The sequence below is a fragment of the Callithrix jacchus genome, chromosome 10 (assembly GCF_049354715.1).
Source record: "Callithrix jacchus isolate 240 chromosome 10, calJac240_pri, whole genome shotgun sequence".
In the NCBI taxonomy this organism is placed as follows: Eukaryota; Metazoa; Chordata; class Mammalia; order Primates; family Cebidae; genus Callithrix; species Callithrix jacchus.
Genome location: NC_133511.1, coordinates 30,019,178 through 30,031,474, shown reverse-complemented (window position 1 = coordinate 30,031,474; position 12,297 = coordinate 30,019,178). Strand labels below are relative to the sequence as shown.

The 12,297-nt window shown below is 50.8% G+C and overlaps 1 long non-coding RNA gene across 1 annotated transcript; it reads left to right on the top strand.

Moving 5' to 3' along the window:
* The first annotated feature begins 5,619 nt into the window (after positions 1-5,619).
* Positions 5,620-7,973, top strand: LOC144578066 (uncharacterized). The gene is made up of 2 exons (XR_013523140.1): positions 5,620-5,757; positions 6,467-7,973. It is a non-coding gene; the product is annotated as an uncharacterized LOC144578066 (long non-coding RNA).
* The last annotated feature ends 4,324 nt before the right edge of the window (positions 7,974-12,297 follow it).

Below are 12,297 nucleotides of genomic sequence, written 5' to 3'. Positions count from 1 at the left end.
TTAAGGAAGCTTTCCCAGAGCCTTCCCCACTACGTTGGGACTTCATATTATGTTCACATAATATCCTGCGCTTCTATTACTATGGTAACTATTTAAAAACAGTTGGACTAAACCCCATTACATTAAGTTCCACTAGGACAGTGATCATATCTGTTTTTTGTACCAAGGGTTTCCCCAGGCCCAAGGTTGTTTGAATGAAGTCTCTGCCCTTAAGGAGCTTATGGAAGTAAGCAGAAATAAGAATTGCAGAAGTACAACTGATAGAAATAACTAATTGCCATGAGAGAAACACCAAAAAGTATACTTTGGAAATTTGAAAAAGAGAGAGACCTGGCTGGAGGAGTGAGGGAAGGCAGCGTGGCAGAGGTGACACTTGAGCTGGGTCTTCTTGAGAAGAGATGTAGGATTTGTACAGACAAGTGAGGGACAAGGAGATGACTCCAGGAAGCAATATGCAGCCTCACAGGTTGAGGGAACAGAAGAAGTGTAACTTGCTGAGCCTTGTAGGATCCCTGGGGGAAAGAGTGGAAGAAAACCTTATAAACTAGGCCAGCACCAGGTCAGAAAAGACCTGAAGAACTGCAGCAGCTGTATTTGGTGGGAATCATCTCACATTTTCAAGCACAGGAACAACATTAGCAGAGCCCTCTCTAGAAAGATTAAAAGCAGATTAAAGGGATGTATATGGACTTAACTAAGACCCCTGAGTTTCAGTAGAACTTTGGGTAAGAACCCAGAAGGGGATGGGAGTGGGGCTGGAGAGGAAGGGGTGCTTGTTCGTGACATCCAGGCTGAAGGAGACAGAAGTTGGGGAGAGGTGGCCTGATCTTCAGTCCAGGTCTCATCTCTGCGCAGTAGAGAACAGCGGCTGTATTCTACGATGTAGCAACACCAAGTACATGGCCTCCGTAAATGCTTAGGCAACCTCCCTTTCTTGTTCGTTTTTCGAGAGGAAACTTTCCCAAAGAGAAAATGAAACAAGAATTAGACCAAGTTCAAGAGTTGGGCTTCAGAATTAGGCTAAAGGAGAGATTCCCGCCCCCCGTTGTAGTCATGCAAATTAAGTCATTAGCTGGTTATTTAGTTATTAAGTTACTAACTCTCCAACAGAATGTAACTTCCACTAAACCAGGTTGGTGGGCTTGAGCGCTCCAAAGACATGTACAAATTCTGCTGCCTGCAATTCCTCCTCATTTCCATTTGTAAGCATTGAATGACTCACAGGAGACATTGCAGATAACAGCAGTGAACAGAACAACAGAAATCCTGCCCTCCTGGAGTTTATAGTCTTGGTGAAGGTTGGGTATGATCAACAACAAAGATAAGCAGTGTGTTTAGGTGGTAGTAAGGGCTAAGGAGAAAAAGTGGGGAAAAAGCCTTGGTGGCCTGGTGAGGAAGTGACAGTTGAGTAAAGGCCCAGTGAGGAAAGAGGCTGCAGGCAGAGGAACGGCTGGTGTGAGGGAAGAAGCCAAAATAGAACAGGCAGTGCCAGAGAGATTAAAACGTGATGCACCAGAGGAGCTGGGAGTGGAGGAGGCTTGTTTCCAGGCCTAATAGATGGCTTTTCTGAGGCCAGGTGCGGTGGCTTACACCTTGCAATCCCAGCACTTTGAGGGGCCAAGGCGGGTGGATCACCTGAGGTCAGGAGTTTAAGACCAGCCTGGCCAAGATAAATACAAAAATATATTAGCTGGGCGTGGTGGTGAGTGCCTGCAATCCCAGCTACTCGGGAGGCTGAGGCAGGAGAATCACGTGAACCTGGGACGCAGATGGCCTTTCCCGGACAGTCAAAGGAAGCCTATTTCCCCAACACAAGCCAAAAAGCCTGTGGCTCTGAGCTACAGCCAGGTAGGTGCTCACAGCACTTGTCAACTTTAATTTTTTAAAAAGCAGAGTTCATTCTCCATATCCAAATTTTTGTCATCTATGGGAATTTAAAATGCCATTTGCAAGTCCTCTACATGTCAGATCCCCAACCACAGAGGGACTGACTGACAACACAAATGGCTTTCATAAGAGCACTTGACTGCCCTGCAGAAGGCCAGGGTAAGGGAAGAGATTTAAACAGGGGCAATGTGCATTTGCACTGATTCGTCCACTGGTGCCCAATATGTGCCAGTATGTTTGTGTTTGATTTCGCTCCAGAGCTAGGGTTCCATAGAACCCTGCCCCCACACTTACCTATGAAATTCCAATCCACTACATAGATACAGGCTGGCAGACATGGCAGGGGTTTCCTTGTGTTCTCAAGAGACAGACTGGCACAGATTAGTTTCGGCGGAAGAGTTGGTTCTAACTTTACTTTGCACTTTGTAAGTATGCCAATACATGCACATATATCTACATAGACATACAGACATGTATATAACATCTCAGTGGAAAGGAGGGAAAACTGAAGGAGAGGCAGAGGCCTCCCTAGTTCAGTAAGAGAGAACCTTTGGACCCCTAGTCCTTTCCATGTCATCAGAATGCTCTGTAACCGCCAGTCATGCTCACTCAAGTGCCCACTCCCAGAACTTCTCCCAGACCCTGATGGGATTGGTCATAGGGCCCTGAGCCTCCACCCCTGAAGCACATTGGAACAAGAGCCCTTCCACACGGAGCGAAGTCGCTGTGCTCCCAGTGGAGCCTGTCTTTGCAGCCAGCCCTGACTGGCCTCTGTTGACAGGCCTCAGGTGTGGAAAGAATTTTTCCAATTTGCTGATTGTCTCTCTGCCTGGGTCCTTCCACTGACAGTCATTGGCTTGCCCCAGCTCTTTTGTGCATCAGTGGACTTTCCAGTTCCTCTCCCAGCAGAAAGCCTAGGTATGGAGTGGGGCAGAGGGATGAGCAGAAAGAGCCAAGAGCAGGGAAACCACTGAGCAGCTCGGCTCTGCCCGGCAGCCCCCTGTCTCCAGGGGAGCCAGCTGCCACCCACGCAGCACGCGGCGCCCAAGCTCCGGAACCTCGGAGTGTAGGCTTTGTCCCTGGTTCTCCCCACCTGGCATCTCGAGAGGCCACCTCTAGGTGTGGGAAGTTGGCAGTTATGTAACCTGTGCTCAATGAGACACTAAGGTTCGGTGCTCGTTTCCCAGAAATTGTTCGTGGTGCAATTCCAAGAACAGCCAGTGTCCAAAACAGAAGAGCCTCGCTCATCTTAAGAAGGATGAAAAGCATCTGGGTGGCCATGGCGGGTTCCAGGTCCTGTGGATCCAGAGTGACAGGAACGTGTGGTAAGAAACACACTTACTCTTCCAGAGCCAAAAACTCGTCCTTCAGTGGCTGAGTGCTGATAAAATGTTTCCAAACTGCTCAGCTGTACCCTCTGGAAAGGTCCTTTTTCCCCCATTGGTAGACTGCAGGCAGGAGGGCTCTCGGTGCATGGGAATGGAAGGCAGGAGCCTGCATGAGCATCACTTCCCCTCCAGGTGTTATTTTGAGTTATTTTGAGGATCCCAGCTGTACTCCTGGTTCCTAGAACAAGGCCTGGCAAACAGATGCCAGTGAGCACCCTTTAGATGGGCAGGCGGGGAGATGGAAGTGAGAAGCTGCTGGAAATGGGTCCACGGGAAGGCAAGTCTGGTAATCAGCTTACAGTTAAACACCCCAGTATGATATGAGCCTCAATACACTTCCTTCCTCAGGCATTTTCAGGAACTAAGGAGCACCAATTATAAGCTGTCTACAGAGAACTCGAGCTCTTCACAGCTCGGGGTGCTCTTTGGTGCCCCCATACCGGAAGTGGTGCCACGTGACAGCTCTGCAAGATTTTAGCAACCCCCACCCCAAGTCTTCATCTGCTTCCCTAGGCCTTAATATGAACACAGCTGCTTAGCAATATTTAACCTTGGAGAAGAAAAGCCTTAGCGATGTGGAGGCTTCCAGGTACATTACATAAGATGAGATCCAAGCTCTGGCAGAGGTGGTCTGAGCAGCATCTCCATACCCATGAGAAGAGAGCAGAGAAAGGACCTGGTTACCCATGACCATGTTTCCAAATTCCCTTGGCCTCCCATAAACATGCCCCAACCTGGGAAGGTGCCGGGGACTCCTGTGTGATTCCAGCCCTTAGCACTCTCCAGGGTCTCACAAGTAAGGCCTGTTCCAGGTGTGCAGTGATGGAGTGTTTTGGTCAAGTATTCAGGAAACACTTGGGGGACTTTTAAGTGTCTGCCAGCTTCTCTGCGACACCGTGTGTTCCCCACTCTATGTCCAAAGCACCCGGGGTGGGGGTCAGGGCACAGGAAGGCAGTTGGGTTAGCCCCTGGAATGCCACCTTCACAGCAGTGTCCCAACCTGACGTGTCCAGGCCTGATGTTTCCACGCATGAGAGCACATGTGTTCGACATCTATGCTTTGCCAAGATGCACCATAAACCGTGTGGGCAGGAGCTTGTGGGAGAGGTGGGCTGCGCAAAGCTGCTTCTGAACCACACGTTCATCCTGCCCTGCTGCCCAGCTGGTCCCGCTGAAACGCAGTGTCACCAGCAGTGAGCCCCACAGTGGACCCTGAAACAGGCCCACATCACCTTTCTTTACTCAACCCAAACTTACAAAATATTCTTTTGAAAACTAAATCAGGCCGGGCACTGTGGCTCACTCCTATAATCCCAGTACTTTGAGAGGCCGAGGCAGGTGGATCACCTGAGATCAGGAATTTGAGACCAGCCTGGCCAACATGGCGAGACCCTGTCTCTACTAAAAATACAAAATTAGCTGGGCATGGTGGCGGGTGCCTGTAATCCCAGCTACTCAGGAGGCTGAGGTGAGAGAATCACTTGAACCAGGAAGGCAGAGGTTGCAGTGAGCCAAAACCTCACCACTGCGCTCCAGCCTGGGCAACAGAGACTCCATCTCAAAAAAGAAATCAAATGCCTTCTGTTTAAAATATATACCCAACAAAAAATTTCAAGCTGTTAACCATTCATTTTTCAGAAGCCTTTGAATTAGAACAAAATGGAATTGTATTTTCAGCTTAGGTCTTGCTACATGTCCCCAGGTCCCAGTGAAAAATCCTTGTCACTGGTGATGCAGAAGTATTTCTGTCACCCCACACAGGTTCAGTTTGTGGGTGTTCTTTGGGACTGGAAAATCTGGGCACAGAGGCCAGCCCTGCAGAATCTCTCTCCAGCTCTTCCCCCTCAAGGCTCCAGGCCGAGCCCCCACCCTACCACCCCTGGCCTCTGTTCCCTTTGCTTAAGCTTCCCAGAAGGCCAAGCAGCCTTCAGCAGAACTGAACTGCTCAGGGAGGAAGATGAGGGTCACAGGTTCCTGAATCAGAGGACAGAACAAGTCGTTCTACTACCCACAGCCAAGACCTCAAGGAAGCATGCTCTCCCTCCAGTCCACACTGCCCCAAGCAGAGGAGTAACAGGAAGCAGATGGTTTGGCCCCTTAGAAGGGAAATGCCCAGGGGCTGCTGGGGGCAGCCAAGGAAAGAAAGGGTGGGGTAGATTTTGAAATGCTGATGAAGCAGGGTTGGAGTCCAGCTAGTGAAAGTCTGTTTGGGTCTTTTCCACGTGTGCCTAAGCCAGTGAGTTTACGACCTGAAGAGAGAGATCCTGCCTGGCTCCAGCCCCTAAAGCCCCAGGTGGAGCAGGCACGGCTGCAGGAAGCTGTGCAGTCTGTCATTGTACATGCAGGTGGAGCCAACGGCCAAGGTGTGTTCTTCTCTTCCCCCACTGAGGAACCCTGAGCAGGAGGCTCACCCCCACACGGTCACAGTGTCCTCGCCTGTAGCTGGGAATGATGGAACCCACTTCCTAGGACTGTGATGAAGGTAACACTTGACATAAAGATTGGAGCAGTCATTCTTGCGGGTGCTCTCCAGCTCTCGCATTCAGCGCAGGAGACAGAGGTCGCTTAGCATTCCACTTAGCAAGATCAGGGGCACACAGATGGGGTGGAGACCCATGAGGTCCCAGGCTGGACGGGGCCTATCTGTGCTCCCACATTAGGAAGGGATTAGAATGCCTCACTGGCATTCGGCACAGGTCACCTTGAATGTAAGATTCTTTCCAACCGTGAGCTTCCAGTTCTGAAAGGATGTCCCTCAGGCAGCTGCTGTCCCAGGAAATAGGTTCCCCACTGAGCCTTGAAGGATCACACAGGTCCTCACACACACCCCAGAAGGTCCCAGGCAGAGGCACCTTTCCTGCTCTCGTCTCAGGCCGGTTGGCCAGACCCCGTGACCTCACCTGCCAGGAATGTGACCTCTCTCCCCACCCGGACATGCCCAGGACCTTGTTTCCCAAGCATCTGCCTCACAGGGGGCCCAGTGCCCCCAGCCTACAGCAGGTGCCCATTCCCTGGTCACAGACGGCTGATTTGTCAACTTAATGAGTGGCTGCTTCTCTCATCCTTTCCCTAGGCTCATACAAATAAGTGTGCTACCCATTCTTTTGCAACAGTTTATTTTTTTCAAACAGATTTTATTTTTTTCCTAGTCTATACCTATACATTTCTTCTGTCCTATTTGTCTTCATCAGGATTTGGACGGGAAGTGGATTATGAGCTGCGAAGAGGTGTCAGATGCCCTGGTGTATTCTGGGAGCTGTTCTCCGAACATCCTTCTGCGTGGAGAGTGAGATCTTCTCCACCCTTCCCTGGTGGGCCTGGTCCCTCGACCCCCTCCCCAACACTGTGTTCTCAGAGCTCTGTGGAAAAAGCGCACAGGCTGAGGATGGAAGAATTTCCCTGCTGAGCTCTTTCCCTATTGAGTTAAACGAGACCATATGACGTTCCAGAGCATCTGGCGCAGAGGCCGGGTTATTCTTGATCCAGGGGTGTGGGCAGGGGAAACAGTGATAACCTCCAAGGTGAACGCAGCACATGGGGGAGAGAGCCGCAGCCAGCCAAGGCCAAGGGAAAGCTGAGTTCCCATCCCAGGAAAACACATTCGTCCCTCCTGCTGGAAGATGCTGAGACCATGGAACAAACAGACAATGGAGCGGAGTCCACCTCCGCCCACAAACAGCCCTGGACGGTGGCTTTTTAGGAAACGATGGGAGGGAGCGGAAAGGGTGGAATGGACACACGGTCTCTGAGCTGGCGCAGGACGGTGGAACTTGGGAGGAGACACTCCTCTTGAGGAGAAAAGGAGAGGAAAAAAGGAAGAGGATAGTCAAGCCCATTTTAATCCTAAGAGGATCTCTTTATCAAAATACAATGTCCTCGCTGTAGGTATATCAGGTCACAGAAGAAACCAGTGTCACACAGGCATCAGCTTCCACCGCAGGGAACGGCCTGCGTGGGAAGGTGTCTACACACAGGCTTCCCTTTGGTGGCCGGCCAGAGCCCCGGAGTACAGCCAGGCTGGCCCCCCTGCTGGCACTTCTGGCTGTGCATTGCAGGATCCTGTGCCCCTACGCCCCTAAAGGAACGCCTGCCCTGACGTCTTCCCCACTGCCAACGCTGTGCTGGCCATCTCATGGGACATCAGCTTGAACCATCTTCTAGGCAGTCCAAAGATATAAAACCAGGGAAAAGGACTCCCATTTCTTCTTTGGGGGTTGGTCTCATCATTCTTAGTGGTGTTTCAAGCCTTTCCAAGTTCCCTTCCTGATTGTCACTCTGAGGAATGGCCTGGTGGCCTGGCCTGAGATAGCTGTTGTGCTCACCTCCTTCAACCAACACCCTGCTCCCTTTCCTGTCCCCGTTAACCATCCTTACTGAGCAAATTGAGGTTCATTGTGGGTAATGAAAATTGTCCTCCGTCTGGCTGAGTGGACTCCAGGAACCCAAGAAGCAATACCATTGAGGGTGGCAATGCAGATGGAAGACAAGTGCATGACCAGCCTGGAGCAAACCCCTAGCCTGGGAAATGGGTCTTCTGGCCGGAACATTTCACAGCCCAAAGGTCTCTGGAAGGTTTGTCAGGATTCCCAAAAGAAAGAGGACTCATTAGAGGACAATTCCCAAATGCTGGTCTACATATATTTGCTGCTAAGAGAGTTTTGAGTGTTTGCACAAAAATTAAAACATTTGCTTTTTAAATTTTTCGAGACAGGGTCTCACTATTTGCCCAGGCTCGAGTACAGTGGCCCAATCTTTGTTCCCTGCAGCCTTAACCTCCTGGGCTCAGGTGATTCTCCCACCTCAGTCTCCCAAGTGACTGGGATTACAGGCGCCTGCCACCATGCCCTGCTAATCTTTTTTGCGTTTTCCCGGACAGGGTTTCACTCTGTTGCCCAGGCCTGGTCTTGAACTCCTGGACTCAAACAATCCACCCACCTCGGCCTCCCAGAGTGCTGGGATTATAGGCATGAGCCACTGTGCCCAGCATTACAACACTGTCTTTTATACCAACAGTATGACCTTCCTGCAGTTCGCATGTTAAAATCTCCTTTATGAAATGCTGGTGACAGTATGTGACTGGTATATAGTACACGGTGCAGATGTGTACGATATAGCACAGTGCTGATATGTATATGATATATGCATGATATACATGGATATGATAGACAACAGTACTGGCTCTGGAGCCAGATCACCAGCGTTCAATTCCTACATCCAATACTATATATCTGAGTGTGGGGCCCTGGGCAGGTTATTCAGATTCTTGGTGCCTTGGTGTTCTATCTATAAAGTGGAAAAGACCACGCAGCTGCTGTGAAGTTGAAATGAAATAAGACTGAGAAAGCACTTAGAGCATGTGGAAACTGATCTTCATAAATGCTAGATATGCTGGGCCACATTTCTCCTTTCAGCTCACCGCTCCACAAAATTAAATCGTCTGAGAATCCCTGGCTGAAGATCCAATTTTCTGTATGTGTGGTTGTAGGTGGGCAACACACACACACACACCCCACACATACACATACACTCATGCACGCACACACACATGCACATGCACATATTCATGCACACAACACTCATGCACATGCATAACACACATATGCACATACACATGCACACACACATATGTGGATGCCCACATCCACACACGTGCACATGCACATACATGCACGCACACACAAACTCGCACACATACCTCAAGCCTGGAAAACTGATGAAAAGTGAAAAGCAATGTTTGATCACAGGCACCTGACCTTAGGTCTGTAGGCACCACAGGTGCCCCTGGGGAGGGTGAGGGCATCCTGTGTAGCAGCCAGGTCATGTTCTTCTGGCACATTCTAATCTGTCTATTCCAGGACTACACACACACACACACACACACACACACTCTCTCTCTCTCTCTCTCTCTCTCTCTCTCTCTCTCTCTCTCTCTCATCCTGCTGCCTCTAGAACACCTGTGTACGTGGGTATGGACAGACATGACACGCATGGTAAAGGGCCCTCCCTGCGAAGTTGTCTCTGAGATCGTGTCTCATGGGATGAAGTTCCACACCTAGAGATGGCACCCACCTGGGCCCATAGGTCCTCTCTCTGTCCTCCTCAATCTCAAAAGCCATCTTTAGAGCCTGCCTGAGAAGAGGTCCTCCTCCTGGCCTCAGAGCCAGAGAGCCCCACAGGTCCTGGCTACAGACTGGTGGTGGAGGTACTAAAGGGGCTGAAGGGCCGGCCAGGAAAGGCTTCAGGTTGGGGGCCTCTTTGATGCTCACCCTGAGGTAGGCACCGATTTCACTACCCTGAAAGGTGACTGGGAAGCAGCAGAAGGCAGCCTTGCAAGATCAGATGGCCCCAGCCACCCCGCCCCACCCGTGAGCGCCTGCGTCCTGGAACAGCACAACATTGCCACCGTGTGGCCAACAGTCTAAACAACAGCCTCTCAGACCTTGGGGTCTGTAGCTCAAGGTCTCTGGAAACCTCCAAACTGGGCCCAGGATTTTAAACCTTACCTTTTACATAAAGTTCATCCTAATCTAAATTTCACTGCAATTCCTGCAGATTCTAGGTCTGAGTAGGACTCTCATGGCCGCAATAAGCAGGACTCGAGTTAAACTTTCATTAAATTTACATGATTATGATTAGTAGCTAAAACAACAGCGATACAAGGTAGTTTGGGGGATAATACAGATGGATTATCTCAAGATCTCAGCAACAAAAACAGCTGGTCAGGAGGGGAAAGCCTCTGCGGGGTGCACTCAGCTTGTGGGGGCGCAGCAGTGGCCCTGCGCTCTTCCTGTGAGGTCAGCCTCGGCCTGGCCCTCCCACCTTCTCCTCTACCCTTCAGACCTCAGCTGTGGCCTTCACCCTCTTGAAGGAAAGGCTGGTCAGCAGCAGACCCACACAGGCCTCTGGCCTCTCCCAGCTGCTGCAGGGCTGTGCTGCCATCCTCAGCAAGGAAGAATGGCTACAGCCTGCTGGCATTCCCATCCTGTCAGCTCAGGCTCTTGGACCAGAGACTTCTGCCTTCTTGAGAGCTATCAGCACTGGGCTTGATGATGTGTCTGGCCTCTGGTAAGTTAGGGATTCTCAACCTGATCTTCTGATCTCCAGCCAGAAGTAACGCAGGATTTGGCCCCATAATCTTTTTAAAAGGCATTGACACTTGATTGAATGTACAGGGATCAAATGTTTCTGTACATTCAGGCAGGCTTCCAGGGTCCTCTCAGGACCAAGGGCGTCCTGCAAACCGTGGCTCTGGGCATCTTGTGGAGCACTTGGTGATGTGCTGCTCTGTGGCACTTGGAGTGGCAGGACCTGCTGCTGAAACGGTGCTCTCCAACCTCACGGGAACACTTCTTAGAGCACAGGCCACTGGCCCCACCCAGCGGGCCCCCCAGTTTCTGTTCAGGTCTGGTGAAGCATGAGACTGCACCTATGAGTCCCAGAGGATCTCCCCACAAGCAACACTGTCACAGACGACACATCTTGTCCCACCCAGACCTCCCGCAGAGAGTCCAAAGGGTGGAGTGACCCTGAAGGCTAGCCATCTGTATTTTCACTCTGCTCCGCAGGTAAGAATCTGACCTGGGGGAGTCAGCAGTCCAGAGACTGTTAAGCCACAATGGAGCTGAGGGTGCTGTGGTGGCATGGGCTGGGCTGGCCTCCCTGAATCCCACTGCACAAGTGACCATGTCTACACCTGGGCCAAGCCCTGGCTGCCAAGGCTCACGCATACTTAGGAACCAGAGCACACACGGGCCCCGTGAAATCTCTCCATTTAACATAGACCATAGTTCAGCGCCTGCACTGGGCCCCTCCATCCAATGCAATCAGGAGGGAATGACCACGTCAGGCAGAAAAGGAATGGCATTTACAACACGGCAGCAACCGCACAGGAGCCCTTCGGGTCATCAGTCCTTCCATTCCCATGCCTTGGTAAGATCAGATGTTCCATCCCTCCCCTGGGAGGAAAATGCAACACACATGCTCGCACAGGTTCTAGGCAAAACTCCCACCCTCAAAAGAGTAAAATGCTAAGGCCAAAATGAAAGAGGCAGTGCAAACCCCACCTCCCCCGAGAAGCCTTGAAGGATTGCTCCAATCAGACTGTCTTTCCTCCCTTTTGTTTCCTCATTAACTCATGACAGGCAAAGATCATTCACTGCACAAACACATAGCATCTTCTAGGAACAGGCCTAAGCTGAGGATACAGTGGTGAGGGCTACCCTCTGCCCTCCCAACACTTGGCCATATATATTTATTTTGAGACAGAGTCTTGCTCTGTCTCCCTGTCCAGGCTGGAGTGCAATGGTCTGATCTTGGCTCACTGCAACTTCTGCCTCCCAGGTTGAAGTGATTCTCCTGGCTCAGCCTTCCGAATAGCTGGGATTACAGGCTCCCACTACCACATCCAGCTAATTTTTGCATTTTTAGTAGAGACGGGGTTTCATCATATTGGCCAGGCTGATCTTGAACTCCTGACCTTGTGATCCTCCTGCCTCTGCCTCTCAAAGTACTGGGATGACAGGCATGACCCACCATGCCCAGAAAGAGGGAATATTTTAAATTAATAAGTAAAAATCAAGGGAAGCTGGGGGAGGTGGCTCAGCAAAAGGCCAAGGTGGGAAGATCACTTGAGCCCAAGTGTTCAAGACCTGCCTGGGAAACATAGTGAGACCCTGTCTCTACAAAAATAAATACAAAAATTAGCCGGGTGTGATGGTGGGCACCTTTAGTCCCTCAACTGAGGCTGAGGCAGGAGGATGGCTTCAGCCCAGGAGACCAAGGCTGCAATGAACTATGATCGTGTCACTGCACTCCAGCCTGGGTGACAGAGCAAGACCCTGACTCAAATAAAAAAAAAAATCAAGGTGGGTGACCCATATGCTCAGTCCTTGCTGGACAGATAGATATCCATGCACAGCCTCCTATCTGAGCCCGTGCATGGGTGCGCACACACACCACACATACACATATATGCTGCTCACGTGACCACCTCCTCACCAAACACCAAACAGAGGTGCCCATC